Source organism: Prunus persica, chromosome G6 (assembly GCF_000346465.2).
Source record: "Prunus persica cultivar Lovell chromosome G6, Prunus_persica_NCBIv2, whole genome shotgun sequence".
NCBI lineage: Eukaryota > Viridiplantae > Streptophyta > Magnoliopsida > Rosales > Rosaceae > Prunus > Prunus persica.
In genome coordinates, this window is record NC_034014.1 from 7,383,137 (window position 1) to 7,398,764 (window position 15,628).

Genomic DNA, 15,628 nt, shown 5'->3' on the forward strand with positions numbered 1-15,628 from the left:
GCAGTGTGTGCGCGCCGTACTGCAATGCTTTTTCATGGAGGACAAAACCGTCAATTAATTTTTTATTTGATAACCATTTTGTCCTTGGGATTTAACTAGAGAAATTTTATTTGCTAAAATTGGTTTTTCAAAATTGACTAAAGAAATTCTTGTGTTCCTTCCTATTGTTTGAAGCTAAAGTGGTATATTCTTTGACCCCAAAAATAAATTTGCTATAATGGTCAGTTACCCTATTGAGGTCTATTTCACAAGAATGTAATTCTTGTATGATAAAAACAAAAAAGGCATGATCTATATGTGATTCACAAGAATAATAACATTATTGTATGATAAAAAGGCATGATCTATGTGTTAATTTAACAAATTTCACTGTTTTAATAGTGAACCCGAAATTCAAAATCATCTCTAGTTAGCAAATTTCATACACTAACTCTAATTCCTAAGAAGGAACATAGAAAATAGAATCATGGAACATTAGAAGAGGAAAAAGAAGATAAAGTACCGATCCTTGTAAACTCTAATCAACAACATAAATTCGGCTGATTAAGACTAAGCGGGAAAATTAATGTTGGCCACAAAAAGAAAAGAGTGTTTATGAAGTGGGTACTTTTGAACCTAATAATATTTAAAATCATAACTAGGCAAATGTTGTTGTGGCTCGATTGCATAATTGTGAACCAGTAATAATATTCATGCTAAATTATAGCAATAATCCTTGGATTAAGACCAACTTTACTTTTCGTCCCTTATATTGTTAAATTGTTACGGTGGTACTTTAACTATGCCTCCACTTTCAGAAATCGTTCTTTCCGTCATCTCAGTCAACTTTTTCGTTAAAAATGATGACATGGCAATAACAAGTCCTACTTGGCATGGACAAAGATGTCTTTTCACACAAAGATTTAAATGAAATCAAATAAAAAATCAAATCTCTCTCTCTCTCTCTCTCTCTCTCTCTCTCTCTCTCTCTCTCTCTCTCTCTCTCTCTCTCTCCAGCCCATATGTTGGTGAGTAATGTTTTTCACAAATGGGAGAGCCTACTGGTCTCAGGTCGGCATTTGTCCTTGTTGTTGCGGTTGAAGAAGATGAGCCAATCAAAATATTATATATCATTCATAAAAAGCTAGGAAATCGTATTGACATATCATAAATTGGATATAGGAGCTCCCCCTCGATTTCTTACCCATATTTCTTCTCCCCCCACCAATTTCTTCACCCACCCAAATTTCTTCCTACCCCCAAAATTTCTTTGCTGACAAAAAAGAATGGCCTTTCTATTTCTTCATCAGCCAAGCATGACTTAGTAGGTACATGAAATTGAAACTTGTATGAGGAGCGATCTTCATTACAGCCAAAAACCCAAAAGGTGATGGAAAGCAATCCATCCTCCCACTAAGGAGACGGACAATGCAAGCGACCCACCTAGATACCCATCAACCCTCTGCTTCTTTGTTTTGACCAGATCTGGGGTAGAGGATGGGGGCTGGGGTTCTGGGTTCTTGGGTGCTGGGGGAAGAAGAAATCGTCAGGGGAAGAGGGAAAGCGCAGAGGAGGGGAGGAGAGAGAGAGAGAGGAAAAAAAAATTTGAATTTCCCAATTTGCCTTTAATTTTGACATAAAATTTAACTAAGTTGACGAAAAGACCAATGATGCAACGTGAGATCTAATTGAGACACCACCGTAACAATTTAACAATATAAGGGACGAAAAGTAAAGTTTGGTCTTAGTCTAGGGACCATTGCTACAATTTTACCTAATATTTATGTGACTCTTATTCACTTTTGCGCGCAGTTGGATCGTTGGAGGCCCAATCTTATTTACTTTTATGAGATTTGTTGCATCATGATAGAAAATTTTATAAGGACGTTTAGATCCAAGTCCAACAACTTGGGTTGTTAAGGCATCTACAATTATGCTCCTATCTTGTAGTTAAAATTTAGTTTAAAACCCACAAAAAACTATTTTAGGGGCTCTATGAAATTTGAACTTCAATCATACTGTGGGAACACATATTTCACTGGCTAATAAGAAAACGACACGTGGAAAAGGGATTTTCCTTAGGTCAACTAATTACCCTAATTAATTCATATTTAATTAGGGGAATTATCTTTGATTTCGGATAAGAATATCTCCTTAAATCAAGAAATGAGTCATCGACTTAGTGGGTCCCATGCCACCAATGCCAAAAAAGACATGATGATCGTCGCCATCGACTATTTTACAAAATTGATCGAGGCCGAAGCTCTATCATCTACTAAAGAAGCCGACATGGAGCGATTTATCTAAAAGAACATCGTCTGTCGGTTCTGCTGCCTGCAGTCACTGGTCACCGATTGTGGGTCACAATTCATTATCAAGCAGATCATCGCATTCTTTGCAAAGTATAACATCAAGTAGAACCTATCAACTCTTAGATATCCGCAAGGCAATGACCAATCGAAACCATCCAACAAGATTGTGCTAGACTGCCTAAAGAAAATATTGGAAAGCCCCGAAGGAAATGGGTCGATAAGCTACCCGGAGTCCTATGAGCTTATTACACTACCAAAAGAAGATAAACCGGTGAAACCCCATTTTCCTTAGCCTATGGAACTGAAGCAATTATTCCTCCACATATCAATGTTCCATCAATAAGTATTGAGGTAGGCAGCATTAATCAGAACTGCAAGCAGATGAAGGTAAACCCTTAAGCTACTCGAAGAAGAACGAGAAAAGGCCATTGTTCGAGTAATAGCTTATCAGCAGTAGTTGATGTCCTCCTATAATAAGAGAGCTAAAAGTGAGACAATTCCCAACATGGAGGCCTTGTGTTTAGAAAAGCTTTCATTTCAGCACAAACGCAAGGATTGAAGAAGATGAAACCCAGTTGGAAAGGTCCTTTACATGATAAGCTGGTCTGGGGGGAAGATGGAGCTATACACTTGACACCATGGAAAGGAAAGAAGTTCCAAGACAGTGGAATGCTCATCACCTCCGAAGGTATTACCCATGAAGTGTAATAACTCGGTCCTTAATTAATTTTTAATTATTAATTTATTTAAGGAAAATACAAAAATACCCTTGGATTATTTTAGTAGGATTAAAGTTGACTTTTTGACCGGGAAGGAATTTGAAAATTTTGATTTGCACCATTGCGTAGAGCGCGACGAAATGAGTCTGTAGACATGTAGTGGGTTCGAATCGGAATTATAACAAGGAAGATATGATTAAAATACTTAGAAGGGCAAAATGGTAATTTTGGTAAAAATCAGATTTTAGCTCTCTTTCTCTCTCTCTCCCTCACAGATCGCGTCAAACCCACCCCCTGCTGACGACTTTTGCTCCAACTGAACCCTTCCTTCCACCCTAGCCTTCACCACCGACCACCCCAACCTGCAAGATCGAAGCCAAAACGACCGGTCAAGCCACGCCGTCAACCCCAGCCCACCCCGACGCCTGCTGCCGCTATGATCCTGCCAGAAAACCACAAAACCACCTATTTTCGTTCGAAAATTTACGGCCTTCAATCTTTGTCATCTGGCCATTGTGAAAGGACTCACCCCGAATTTTCCAAAAATCCGAGACAAATCCTGTAAAAATTCCCGACATCACCCCATGCCAGGCCCACTTCTGAAGTTATACCCTTTTTCCCAAAATGGAATAAGGGTACGAGACTTTCTGCCGAAATTTCGGCAGAGTCTTCCCTGTAAATTGGACAGTTCCCAAAATTTTAATCTGCATAAAAACACATTTAATATTCCCAACGGGCAACATGCACAATATAATTTCATGCAATTCACATAAACGGCCTTCGACCTTCCAATAATTCTTAACAAATTTCCAGACACGCTAACAAATCAATTCATGCCTTAAACAAGGCAAACGATAAATTCAAATATGAATTATGACTACTAAATTTCAACATGCATCATTTAACCTTTCCAATTTCAACATATGAGGTTTTAGCCTCCTAACACAATCACATTTTCACCTAAATCTCAGGACCAACACCAAGGTCCGAACCAATCTCCATATAACAATATGACTAACATTTAGTCTGTGGCTGCACCTAGTAACCTTAGGCTGCCTACGTACCCTCCCTAAGGGATCAAGCCACACGTAGTTCTTCCTTAAAACCTAATTCCACACATAGGCGATACCTTATTTTATTTCTCTGTATTTCACATAATCTCCCCATACGCCGGTACTACCCACGCCATGTATGGGGCCTGTCAACACGCCGGATAACCTACGCTACGTGCGACCATACCATACTATCACAATATCTCCCCATACGCCGGTACAACCAACGCCACGTATGGGGTCTGTCTCAACGCCGGATAACCTACGCCACGCGAGACCTGCACATCATATCACATATCTCCCTATACGCCGGTATAACCAACGCCACGTATGGGATCTGTCAACACATCGGATAACCTACACCACGCGCGACCTCAACATATTATCAGGTAATCTCCCCATACGCCGGTACAACCAACGTCACGTATGGGGTCTGTCTTAACGCCGGATAACCTACACCACGCGAGACCTGCACATCATATCACATATCTCCCCATACGCCGGTACAACCAACGCCACGTATGGGGTCTGTTGACATTCCAGATAACCTATGCCACACGCGACCTCAACATATTATTAGGTAATCTCCCCATACGCCGATACTACCAATGCCATGTATGGGGCCTGTCCGCACGCAGGATAACCTACGCCATGTGGGACCTAACTTTCACAGGGTGATACTTGTAGTGTAACCAAATTCCGGGGAGGTACCTAAGGTAGTGCCTATAGCACTTCAAACTGACATTCTAGACTCCTTTTATACCTTTACAAACGTATATAAATATATAATTTATTTCTAATATTGTATAAACCTCAACAATAGACTAGCATCCGATAATCCCCCTGGGAAGGTGAGATTACTCCGCGAGACTCACGGTCAACCAAGGGTCAAACTATCCTAACCCTGGTCAAACGGGCCTACGGGGCCAAAGACCTCTAAATTCCGATTCGAAAGTTCCTATGGGTTCTACAAGGTATAGGACACTAGTCCTACAAGTTTGGTCCAGATTGGACGGTCGGATCGCTCACGATCGAACGATCTGACGGTTATTATAAAACATAAAACATAAACTTTAAATTATTTAATCGGAACATCCGGGGCTCCGATTCACGATCCGTGAATTCCTACACGATCCTAGAAATACCTAGATTAACATATATTATATTCGAGACCATCCAAGGGTCCCAACCTATCGAACCCGGATAATGCGCAATATGCGGTCGTCCGTTCGATAGTCAAACGACGTCCGAATTGAGATTCGCGAAATCCTACGCACTCGTGACAACCTAAGGATCTCATCGAGACACAGTGCAACTCCACTACCTTCACCCACGCGCTGCCACACACGCCGGCAGCGCTGGGTGCCCAAAGCGATAGCGCGTCACTGGGAAATCTCAAAAACACAGTTCCAAACTCCTACGCTAGGTATAACACCCTATTTGGAGCCACTTTTGTTCTTGGACCTACCCCAAAAACTGACCGAAGGTTGCCGGAATCGCGATCCCAAAATCGACCGAATTTTAATTTGAAAATCGAATTGCCTACGCTAGGAATCGATCCAATCCTACCCAACATGCAGCTGGAGCATTAAGAATGGATGAATTTCCATACCTTGATTGCCAGAAATGGCAGCCGGAGGAGGGAGATCGGAGCTGGCGAAGTTCGAGCGAAAACGGGGCAAAAATCGCCTTTTTTGGGCCGCTGGAGCGGTGGCCGATGTCTGGAGAGGGCCGGGTCGTGACGCCGAGGCCGAGCCGATCCTTTTGGCACCGGTCCCATCCGCAACCGTGGCCGGTTGCCGGAGATACGAGGAGAGAGAGAGAGAGACTGACGGGGAGAGAGAGAGAGAGAGAGAGAGAGAGAGAGAGAGAGAGAGAAATCTGATTTTTATAAAAATCACATTTTCAAATAATTACGATTGTGCCACTGGGTTTCTTTTGACCATATCTCTCTCGTTACAACTCCGATTCGAGCCCACTACGTGTCTACAAACTCGTCTCAATACGACCTATCCAAAAATACTAATCATTACCCCAAACTCTTTTCGGGTAAGAAAATGACCAAATTACCCCTATCTCAAGGGTAAATTTGTAATTTCCCTTAAATAATTTAAATAAGGGGTTTAATTTGGAGTCTGGGTGTTACACATTGTTTCCAACAATCAAGGTATGGATTCTTACCTATTTTCCATGCTCTAACTGATGGTTGGGTAGGATTTCAGGAATTTCTAGCATTGATATTTCGATTTTGGATTCAAAGTTTTGCCGATTTTGGGATCACAATTTCGACCACTTCCTGTCATTTTTCAAGATAGGTCCAAGAATAAAAGTGGTTTCAAATAGGGTGTTATACCTAGAGTAGGAGTTTGGGCTGGTGGTTTGAAGTTTTTCCGGCCGCCAGAAATTTATCAAGCCATCCATGGACTGCCAGTGCGTGTGGTGGCGTGTGGGCAACATGATGGGCACCACATTCAGTCCTAGAATGATCTCTTGGTCCTCACGAGCACGTAGGTACTCGCGAATTTCAATTCGGACAACGTTTGAATCTTGAACGAATCTCGCATATTGTGCGATTTTTGAGTTCGATACATTTGAGCCGTTGGATCGTAGTCATTATCAGATATGTTGATCTAGGTAATTCCAGGACCATGTGGGATTTGACATATCGTACATCGGAGTCCCGGATACTCTGAAAATGCCAACTCTAGGGCTAGGGTTATAATAATTGTCTGATTGTACAATCGTGATCGATCCGACTGTCCGATCGAGATCAAACTCTTGGAACATGTGTCTAGGTATATTAGAACCTCTAGGAGCTTTCGAATCGAAATTTAGAAGTCGTGGACCTCACGAGGTCCCAGGTTGACTTTTTGGGACTTTAGCGCTTTTGAGCCCCGAGGCACTTCCAAACCATTCCAAATGTGAGGAAAGCTTTTTGTGGGCATATGAATGACTTTAAAGTTAGTGCACGCACTTTTAGGAATTAGGGGTCAGTGTGTAATTAAATATCTATGTCGCGCAGTAATATTAATTAAATATTCATAATATTTTAATCAGGCACACGGGCTCAGACCGACCCGCAGAAAGGACCTTTAAGATGTCCAACTAGCTCGGATCAGGAGTGAGTGGACCTTTGCCTTTATAAATGATTTTATGCAATTTAAATTCATTATTTGATCTTGAATAAGTATTCAATAGATCGAGGTCTTTCTGGCATAAGTTGCTAAGATTAAGTATTTTGCCAAGTCGTGAATACTTAGAGAATAGTGGAAGTCAGGACTTCAGAAATCCGGTAGGAGGGCAGCAGAGTGTTAAGATTAGAGGAGTTAGTTTATTCCAAATCTTCTAGGACATTATATTTTCTTTAATCACCTTAGGTAATCAAGTATATTAAGTATTATCTTCGGTTAAGTCAGCATGCTTGACTTTTGCCCCACGAGGCTTAGGGATATTCGAACTGTGGGAGCGAGGGGTTCAGCTCGGGTGAGTCTAGTGTCCCTTGAGTCTTGCGAGGAGGGCGGATCAGGCTAACCGAGTGTTTCCTGAGTCCTGCGAGGATGTGTCACCACGGTGACACGAGGAATAGATAGTAATTAAGGGAGTTGACGGAAATAAATAGGTATACCTAGGTGGTAGGATGAACTATACATTCAATGTTTTTCAGCAGGATTAAGTTTTGTATAAGTTCGTGAATGGTAATATATGTATAAATATGAATGCATGATTTCAGTATGAGTATAGCTGAAAAACTTGTTTAAGTTTTTATAACTATTTTTCACAGTGGGGTTAGTATGTTCATATGCTATTTTCTAAACTTTGCTTTTGGTCCACTCACATTTTCAATGTTTTGGCCCCCAGGTAGTAATTTGTGCGCAGTGAGTCACCACCGGGCAGAGTCCGCCTCCCTCCATATCTTTTGCTGATGTAGGGTCTTGTATAGTTAAATTACACTTGTAACTTATTCTGTATAGTTGCTATGATATTGCCCTGAGACGTATTTAACTGTTGAAACGTATTTATATATGTATACTAGCAGTTGGTGTATATATTTAAATGCTTGTTGACAGGTGTAAATTATGGGAATGCTCGACTTACAGGGAAAACTCTGCTGAATTTTCGGCAGAATTCAAACCTAAAATGAAGTTAAGTTTTGAAAAGATGGGCAATTAGGTCATTTGTGCCCGACACCCGCCAGGTGTCGGATACGCATAGGGGTTCGACTCAGATTCCAAAATGGAATTTGGGCCGGGTTCTGTCATGAAGTCTTCGCTTACCAGTTCTGTCCCTAACAGGCTACCGAGTTGTCTCCAACACAATTGAAGGCATGACTACTTTCGATGTTTTTTCTATTCATCCCATTTATTTCCATTCAATAAAGCGATGTAATCACAACAAACATAAATACAAGTTCAAGTTTTCATTTGATGAAGTGTTCGAGACAAACTACAAATGAAGCGTCTCCCAGGAGACGCAGGTCATACAGACCACTGTCCAAAAACATCCTCAGGGAGACGCAAGACAACTACAATGAAACATTCTCCGGGAGACACATGCCAAATAGGCCACCATCTAAAAGCAACCAAGGCATCAACAAGTCACTCAGGTAATTGAAAAGACTCAATGCAAATTGAAGTTAAAGAAATAATTGAAGCTTCATAGCAAAAGTAACTAATTGGCCAAAGCTCAACAAAAGAAATATGGTCAACTGAGACCCATTATTACAAAAAGAAAAGAAAATTGCAAAGCTTGAAAAGATAAAGGAGTCTTCATCTATTGTAAGATTTCGGCAGGTGACCCTTGATCATCGACTTCCTCAGCTTCCGCCTGATCAACTACGCCCTTCGTGGCTCCTCCTGCTCAGCTACATGCTCAAGAGGTGCAGCCGTCTATTCAGTAGCTCTAGTTACTGCTTCGCAACCTCTGCCGCCACTTCATCAACTGCGCCCTCCTTGGAATCATCCTTCTACACTACAAGCTCATTAGCCGCAGTCTCATCAGCTACCAACTCTTCGGTTGTCTCTATGTCCATAGCATTGATCTGCTCACCATGAGCAAATGACATGTCAGGGCAAAACAACTTGACATCTTCATCTTCAATGGAATGACAAGGAGCTACCCCACTCTTACAATCCAAGTAGCCCAGCTTGTATGTGTCGATGACAACCTTAGACTTGGATTGTTCAGCAGGTTTGTAGTATGCGTCGAACTTAGCCAGCATCTTGTTATAACTCTGGGTTATATCGGCATTCTTATGATCGAGACAGAAGTAGGCCTATTTGCTATCATACAGGGCAACAACAGAAGAGTTAAGTTCACTATCTTTTTTAGCAAGGGAACTCTTCAGCCCGCCCGGGCTCTTCTTCATTTCAAACATCTTTGTTTTGGGTCTACTAGACTGAGAACTTGTCAGTTAGATCAATATTCTTATTCTCTAATTCACCGAGCTGAGCAGAAGATAGGGCAATAAGAGAAGAGCTCCGGATGGCTTCAACAGCAAAAACTACCTATTTTTTAAGCAAAATGATAGCCGTTTCTTTTGCTTCTCAGAGGAAATACTCGGGAAGGTGTTAAGATCACTAACTTAATGTATATGATCAACCAGCTTAGCGCAAATAGACGAGCTTAATAGAAAGTTCGTCTTAAGTAGATCAGACACACATGCACCCCTATAAAGCTAGGCTTGTCAACCTTTGGACCAGCTATTTGGGGATTTGAAGGACCCTTCACCCGAACATACTACTTTTTGACCTTCTTGGTCACAACTATCCTTGCCTCCAAAGGAGTTAAGATGCTGAATCAGTCACATGCTTGATTGCTCGTGGGTCGGCAAATGGATTGCGATTGCTAAATAGAGAAGCAATCCTCCTAATTTGACCTTCATCCCTTGACTGGTGAAGGCAACTCGAACTTCGATGAGGAATTTCAACAGCTCTTTGCTTCTTGGCATGCAAAATAGGTCGGGAATAGACTTCTTTGCAGAGCATATGGTAGGTTTTGAGCTTATCGGCTAGAGACTTTAGTAGAATGTCCCGAATACTTCGCATGCCACCAATCTTCTTGCTATTCGCACTGACAAGATGCTTAACTGTGGCAAACGATGAAAGAGTAGCTCCCAATTGAGTCTTCTTAGCAAACCAGACGCTCTTTCGAAGAATACTTGATCACAGTATAAGGAAGTCTCGACTTCTTTCTTAGCGGAGACACATCTCTTGCTTGCGAATGTGTAGCTTTATCTTTGGAGGACATATGAAAAACCTTCCTCTTTTCAAGGAGTTCGATCGAGGACTCCTCCAGTTTGACAAGTTGATCATCTCAATTATGGGTCATACTACTTTCACCTCTCAACATCCTTTATAGAGGGCAGACCACCAGCCTCATTTTGATAGTCACTCAATAACCAGCGCTATTCGCGAAACTTTGCAGGGATGTTCAAGGCTCGGAGAACCTTAGCCATGTTCGGCTCGAGATCCAACTTCTTGCTAATATTCTTCTCTACAGAAGATTTCAGTCAGTCACAGATCAAAGAATTCAAATAAAATTGAAGCAGATCAACATAGTTGACATACTATCGTAATAGGTGAGGGGAACAAGTGGACCATTGCCTACCTCACCATCCCACCTTATGCTGCCATCCCACCTTATGCTGACATCCAAGACATTAGCATGCCATACATGATCTCCTTGGCTGAAACTGTCAAACAGCTTGGCCTTGCATACATAAACTTGAGCATACCTCGTAACGCCTCACCTCGAAGAAGTAAAAGAACTCCTGCACAGTCAAGCCCAGCTTGAAGAAGGAATTCAGTTTATCGAAGCACATGATCGTCCAGTAGACGTTTGAAGTATATTGGCTTGGGGCCCAATGAGAAGTAGAGGAACGGAAGGTGACAATCCTTGAATTCAGATCGTTCAGGTCCACGCGAGGCACATCATCAGTTAAAGGTTTTGCTACCTTAATAAGCACGTCATCAGGTATGGCAGAAGTATAAAAGGTTCGCTACTTCTAAAAGTGAGCCTTAGTTGAGGCACGATGCAAATTCACCACAAATCTCTTCTTGTACACCTTAGAACCACCCCACAAGTATAAAATCACTTGCGAACTAGGTGATCGGCTACCCTAATCGAAAGACATGATCGCTAAACTGCTACAAAAAGGAGAAAATTTCAAGTTAAATCGCATAAAAATATGACTTGCGGTACCAAAAAAAGAGGGGGCAACAACCGACGGCAATCAATAGCAACTGACGGCCATCAGTAGCATCCTACAGCATCGACCCAAGCTGCAGCATAACCCGGACTAGTGCCAGCATTCCTCGCTGCTTCTTCGAGATGCAGTTTCAGTTGCAGTACGATAGAAAAAAAAAAAAAGGGGTTGCTGTAGCAGCCGCTACCAACTACTGCCGCCGCAACTCCAGCAACCGCATCATGAAGACAACCAGCCAGTTAAGCCAGCCGGTCCTCGCCGTGAAGAAAAATCAAAAGAAAAAAAAAAGTGTTAAGCTACCTTGGTGTGCACGACAGCTCATCTCCTCAACAAGCAGTACAATCTTTTGAGATCTCTCTCTCACAAGCTAGAACGTTGAGGAAACAAGTTTGTAATATGAAAATAAGTGAAGAGAAACCTTGTATTTATGAAGATTGGGCATCCTAGGTTAATAAGGAATCACAAGTCTATTCCAATTAGGATCCCAACTCCAAGAATAAGTCAAAAGCCTATTACAATTAGGAGCCCAACTCGCAAAAGGTGTTTAATTCACATAAGAAAGCCGAGATGCAGTTGGAATGCCCAATAAATATTTCTCATCTCCTCCATTCCTCACAAGCACATTGTAGAAGTTAGGGGCATTTGTGGGAACACATATTTAACCGGCCAATAAGAAGACAACACGTGAAAAAATGGATATTCCTTAGGTCAACTAATTACCCTAATTAATTCCTATTTAATTAGGGGAATTATCTTTGATTTAGGTGTAATACCCCCAAAAAATTAAAGGTGGATTTTCGTATTTCATTGAAAATAGTATTATAGTGAAGAATGATTATGGGTATTTTATCAAGTGATTTTGGAGTAAGTGTGTTTAATTTCAAGTTTGACAAAAATGCTCTTACGTAACATTTTGTAAATTTTTCAAAGCAAATTTAAGAAATTGAAGTGAGACCATTATATCTTAAGTAGTACGATACTAGTCGACTCAACAAACACGTAGGAAATCGTTTCTGAATTTTGGGCCAAAATGACCAAATTACCCATATTTGTGAAAATTATCAAAATACCCTTGTAGGGCCAAAAAAAAAAGAAAAAAGAATCTGAAATGTGGAGGGCATCAGCCTACCCTCCTCCCATTATTTCCCCCTTGCCTCAAGTTCTCAAATCCACAATCATTTTGGAGATGAGTTGGTATAGGTGAGTCATTAGCCTGATGTGTGAGTTGGAAGGCTATGAGAAGTCAATCACCTAATCTAAGCTAAAGATAATGATGATTACTCTAGGAAATTATTTTGGGGTGGAAGGAGATGGAAGTTGGGTGAGGAAGAGAAGGAAGCATAGAAGGAAGAAAGGAAAAAAAATCTTTTAAGGTGAGTGAGCTATGGAGTTATGATTTTTTTTTTCTGTGTGTTTAAATTGATTCTAGTCCCTTGAAGAGCTTTTTGAGTCACTTGAGTGATAGTGAAATGATTTAGAAGAGTTTTGAATTTTCATTTTCGGGTTTGGTGGATAGAGCAATTTTTCAAGTATAGGTGGGGGGTGGGGGGGGGGGGGGGAGTGATGAGGGGGAGAATTTTCAAAATATTTTTTAAGATGATAAACAGTAACTGTAGCCAAGCTCACTTGCATCTTCGGCGAGTGGCGGCGTGTGGCGACTGTTTCGACAGCCTCCGATGCCATATTTTTAGTTCATCCGACTCGATTTCTTAATGTGAGTTCGATGGTATATGTTTTGAGTCAATTCGAGGTTGTATGTGGAGGCAGATTTTGTTTAAAGTATTGGTTGATGTGGGGCCCACATGACCCAAATGGTGAATTTTGGATAACGGGTGTTGTTGGCCTTGTTTCAATGTTGACGGGGCATAGGACACAGTGTTAGATTATTTTGGACGAGATTTGACCGCTTTGGACCCCGGGTTGGTCTCAGGGTCATTTTTGTCATTTTTACGCAGAATGTTTGAAATGCGTAAGGTTGAGGTGTTAAGTTGAGGTTTAATGGTCTTAGGTGAAATAAAACGAAGACTGCTCAATAATAATTTGAATTTGAATTTGTTCAAGAATTGGATCAAAAATATAGATTCGACGAATCCGAGAACTTCCGAAGGGTAAATTGGTACTTTAGTTAGCTAGACATGAGGTAGGATTTCTTGATTTCCCGATAATTGAGCTATGTCACTTTTAATCTTGGTGCTTATATATAGTACTATAAATATGAATATTATTGTTGCTTTGCTCAATAAATATTATTTGATGTTTGATGAAATACTATTTGATGTTATGTGAATATTATTATTAATGTTTCTCCATGGATATTATTAGATGTTGGGTAAATATTATTATTCATGTGATTAAACTTGAAATATTATTGTTACTATCTGTATTATTATTCCACAGAAATAAATGATGTTTGAGTTGCATTACATATGCATCATAAATACAGCTGTGTTTTGGATTTGTGTTTGGGTTGAGGTATATATAATGGGTGCGAGAAGGCCTTAGATATATCTGGAAAAAAAAATGTGGAATATATCCAGGTGATGGGAGCAGGGCCTCTAATGAAAAGTGAAAGTTGAGAAATTCGTAAACAAAAGAGAAATGGGGGAAGAGACAGATGGGCACTAGTTTATATTTTAGGATATTCGGAGTCACAGTGGTAAAATGCATGGTATGGGACATGCAGGCTTGGTGCTCTAAAGTATGAATAGTGGGATTGGAAGGGAGTGAGTTCATGGCATCACCGCATATGCAAATTTATCTATCTCCTCTATTAGCATAATTTATGTATCTTGTGTTGTTTGATGCATGACACTTTGATTAATTGTGATAGCTGACCTTAAGGTGTTTGACGATACTCTACTGGGCATTAGAATTCTCATACCCCTAATAGATTGTGCAGGATTCAAGGCGAAGTTTGAGGAAGCGGGTTTCAACCAAGCTATTAGGCTTTTGTTGTTGATTTGTGTAATTTATATTTGTAAGTAGTCAACCGTTTGATAAGGATCTTAGTGTGTATTTAACTACGAGCTACTGCGACTCTGATTATGTGTTGTTAAGTAAATTTGTATTATTTGTGGCTCTATTTCTCATCATATCATGGTTGTTGAATTTTATTCTTATGACTATGGTATGACTTACATCCTGATTCGAGAATATTCCTTATTCTTGAATTGGGTCGTGACATTAGAATAAGAATATCTCCCTAAATCAAGGAACCAATTTCCAACAAATCTCTGTGATTAATGTCTATCATATTTTTGAGTAAGAATAATCCTAGCCAAATAAGGATTATTGTCCCAAACTCTAGCCTACAACGAGCACTATAAATACATGGCTACAAAGACATTCAAGGTAACTCAAAAAACCATCTCTAATTGTTGCCGAAATTCTCCCTCTCCTCTCTCTCTCTCTCTCTCTCTCTCTCTCTCTCTCTCTCTCTCTCTCTCTCTCTCTCTCTCTCTCTCTCTCTCTCTCTCTCTCTCTCTCTCTCTCTCTCTCTCGTCCCTTTCTCCCCCTCACTTTCTCTCTCACACTGCTCCGGCCACCCGGCTCTCCCCATGCGAGAAAACTCCGACCACTTTAGCTATTGTTGTATTTTTTTCAAGATCTAATTGAACTAACTTAGGAATCATAGGGTCTTTGGCCAAAACGCCCCTCCCCCCGCGGTTGGTCTATTTACTTTGATTTATTTCGCAAGGATTGAGGAAGAAGAAAGATCGAAGATTGAGGAATCAACCTAGTTTAGGAAAAAAAAAACATTCTTGTAACGGGGATAGCAAAAAGTAATATCCATGTTGCATGAGAGTTTCTCCCTAAAATTTAATTCAATATAATTGGTCCATCTCTATAACAAAAAAAAAATTAATATATAAAAATAGTTAGCATTACTTATAAGTTTAAATATGGATAAAACAAAGCTGCATTAAATTATGGCTTATTTACTATTTCATCACTTGAAACAGACGCTCGGTTTCACTTTACCCCCTTAAATTGAAAATTTCTCATTTTACCCCCTGAATATCTAAAAAATGCTGAAATTTTCTCACTTTACCACTTCCCTCCACAAAACCATTAAGTCTGCTGATCGGGCATGTGCATTCTAGTAATTTTAGCTCATTATCTTCTCTCTTCTCTCTCCCTCTGTCCATCTGCCCTTCTCTTCTCTCTCCCTCTATCCATCTGCCCTTCTCTTCTCTCCAATACTGAACTCAACCTCCATCGCACCGCACCCCCACCCCATCCTCCCTCTTCTCTCTTCTCTTTTCTCTTTACCTTTCTCTTCTCTCCCTTCCCCTCCCAAGACCCAACCCCTCCCATCCCTTTGCATCTCTCTTATCTCACCTCCATCGCACCCCACCCCCT